Source organism: Hippocampus comes, unplaced genomic scaffold (assembly GCF_001891065.2).
Source record: "Hippocampus comes isolate QL1 unplaced genomic scaffold, H_comes_QL1_v1.1 scaffold168, whole genome shotgun sequence".
NCBI classification, from domain to species: domain Eukaryota; kingdom Metazoa; phylum Chordata; class Actinopteri; order Syngnathiformes; family Syngnathidae; genus Hippocampus; species Hippocampus comes.
In genome coordinates, this window is record NW_017805955.1 from 812,739 (window position 1) to 815,953 (window position 3,215).

Here is a 3,215-nt window from a genome sequence, read left to right on the forward strand (position 1 = left end):
CCCCCCAAATTGAATCATCTCGATGAAGTCGTTGAGTTCAGGCTCAATCTGTAGGATGAGTTGGAGACAATATTCAAGCTTTCCGGCGAGTCTTGCTAAATATGTCTTCAAGTGGAAAATAACAGCAACCTCCCCCCCGTTGGCTCTGTAGTAAAAGTGATGATGTCATGTTTGGTCCCGGAGCAAAGCGGGTGAATGATTGACGGGCAAACACACAGACGCATTCCGACAGTTGTGGGCCACGCCCGACAAACAGACAAACAAGGCCCCGGTGACTCAATCTTGTGTCTATCTCGCGTTTACTATTTGCGCACGGAAAGCGGCCGCCATTGGCTCTCGGGGCCTCCTTTGTGCTGCTATCAGTTGTTTTTGTGTTTGCGGCGCACAGGGCTCGCCCACATGGGGGACCACCAGCAAAAATGCCATATCGTGACACATCTTGAAATGGATTTTCTGCCTCTGATCTGAGGTGATCAGAAGAATGGCGGCTTTAGCGGGGAAGTCCGTTTTTTTTTTTCCCCTCCCCCCAGCCACTTCGTCCGGCGCTTCCAGGGGGATCGTGAGTTGTTCCCAGGCCAGCCGAGAGACAAAGTCTGACCGGTGTGTCCTGGTTTGTCACCGGGGGCTCCTGCAGGCGGGACAATGCTTGGAACACCTCGCCAAGGAGGGGTCCAGGAGGTATCCTAATCAGCTGCCCGATCCGCCTCATCTGGCCCTTCTCTATGCGGAACAGGGACAGATCGACTCCAAGTCCCCCTCGGAGAACTAGGCGGCCGCCTGTTTTAGGGTTCTTGCTCTTGAGTTGGAGATCGCGGCTTAACGATGCCAACAGTACCACATCATCTGCAAAACCGGATCCGGCTCAACACCACGGCTGCACCTCAAAATTCTCTTTAGAAAGGTTATGAACTGAATCGGCCAAATCAGCCTTCACCGGAAATGAATCAATACAGACCGAACTCTGATACCGGGACGACAAAAACCCAACAGTCTGAATCAGTTTCAGGGTTGGGTTCAGTCTTGAAATACTCCCAAAGCACCTCCCACAGAATTCCCAGAGGGACACGGTTGGGTGAACTCCGAAGCGCCCCCGAGGACTCTGCCGACTGTGTCGATCGGGTCCACTGCTGCACGGCCAGGACGAAAACCACACCGGTCCTCCTGAATCTGAGACTCGACTACCCAACGGACCCTCCTCTCCGGCGCCTCTGAGTAGACCTTAACAGGGAGGCCGTTAAGGTCTACCCAAGGTCCCCCATTGCCTCGCAGAACTCCTCCCTATCCATGGCCCAGTTTTTGCCTCAGCGCCACCGAATCCGCGTTCAGTTGCCTGCAGACTTCCTTCCAGGTCTCGCCGTCATTGCCCATGTGAGCGTTTTTTTCAACAAAACTAGATTTGGATTCATGGTCCGGCCTGGTCCACTGTCCCCCTATCCTTAGTGTTCCTATCTGCTGATTTGTTCTCCCAAACATGTCTTCGTTCATCTCCCGAAAGACACGAGAAACACAAAAAGCACGCTTGCACTTTGCGCTCTTGTGGCGGTCCAAGAATAGGATCAGTCAGAAAGGACGGCAAAATGGGGGCCCCCCCCGCCGCGCTAAGTAAATACGCGCCTAATGGCCTCTGATGAATTGTGCTCAGCTCTCGTCGGCCGGGAAAAAGCCGCGTAATGACCAGCACGCGTCTCCTCCGCCGCCGCCGCCGTCTTTCTCCGCGTCTCGCCCTCATTTGCTCCTTGCCGCTTTTGATTAGGAAATTAGAAAGGGACGGCAAATGGCGGCTGCCTGATTGCCATATTTGATTAAGAAATGTCACAGTGGATGTTGGGGTTTTTGGGGATATAAATATATATTTCTTTAGCCTCACTGTTAGCTGGCGCCAGGCACACAATGGCTGCCAATGACGTGAAACTTGCGCTAATCAAACTCATTCTTCGTCTGTAGGAGACCCCCCCCCACCCACCCCTCCTCCTTTTGACACTAGAACATTTACCACAAACTTCTTTCATGTAGCCTCTTTTTTTTCCCCCCCATGGGCCAAAATCACATCTTACGATTAAAGAGCATTCTATAGTGCTGCTTCGATTTTTTTGAAATGACACGATTATTTTATCCTTTTCCTATTGTAGTCTTATTGTATTGAATAGTTTTTATTTGCTTTCATTTTGTTATTATTATTATTATTGTCTTATGAGACATATCATTAGCACCACCCTAACTTGTGTTTTTAATTCTCTACAGTCTCCGCTTTGCTGCGACTCTCTTTTTTTTTTTTTTTTTGCTTTGCTGTCCTCACACTCCACTTTGGTACAACTATTTTATTGTATCATGATCCTCAACAGTATGCATTTGTACAAGGGCTCCTCTTTTCTGGCTGCATTGCAGTGTACTCCACAGTCTCCTTTTTGCTGCAGAGCTCGTTTTTTGTTTTTTTTTTTTTCTCACTTGTCCACTGATTTGCATCAAGTTTTCAAGACTTTTTTTTTTTTTTTGGAAGCTCCTCACAGCAGCTATATGGGCACCTCAAAGGTATGCCTGAGACAAATGTGTGTGCGCATTGGTGTGTGTGTGTGTTTGTGTGTGAGACAATGGTCGGTGTCCATCAGCACACACTTAATGCCTGCCACAGGGTCAACTCGCATGTGTACAAAGGAGAATTGATTCCTTTGAGGGAAAAAAAAAAAAAAATCCCACCAAGGACAATTTTTCCCGAGATGGCGGCGGGGGAGAAAATAGACCAAAATGTGTCGAGATGAAAAGCGGCACAAGGTGGTGGGTGTTGTGGGGGCGAGGTTGGGCGGAACAAGGTCACCTTCCCACCTCCTTCCTTTCCTCGCCGTCCTTTTGTGGTCCTCCCGTCTGTCCGTTGCGCGCAAGGTCAGGCGGCAATGCGGCCTCCTGGCCTGCGGGGGGCGAGGGTGAGGCTGGGCTGATGGGCCAAATCATGTCAAATGATTTTTGGGGACAGTTGAGGTCAAATTTGTATCTGATATCAAATAGATTATTTTTTTGGTAAAATAATGTTTCTTTCTCCATTTTTGTTGTATTATTTATGATTCAATCATGATCAAGGAATTATTTTTTTTTCCCAAAAAAAAGTGTCAAAAAGAAACATTCATTTTATTAGTCATTTTCCTTTTTATTTCATGATCTATAATTATAAACAAGTAAACGTTTTTACAAAATACAAATTATTTTATTTTTTTAATTCTATT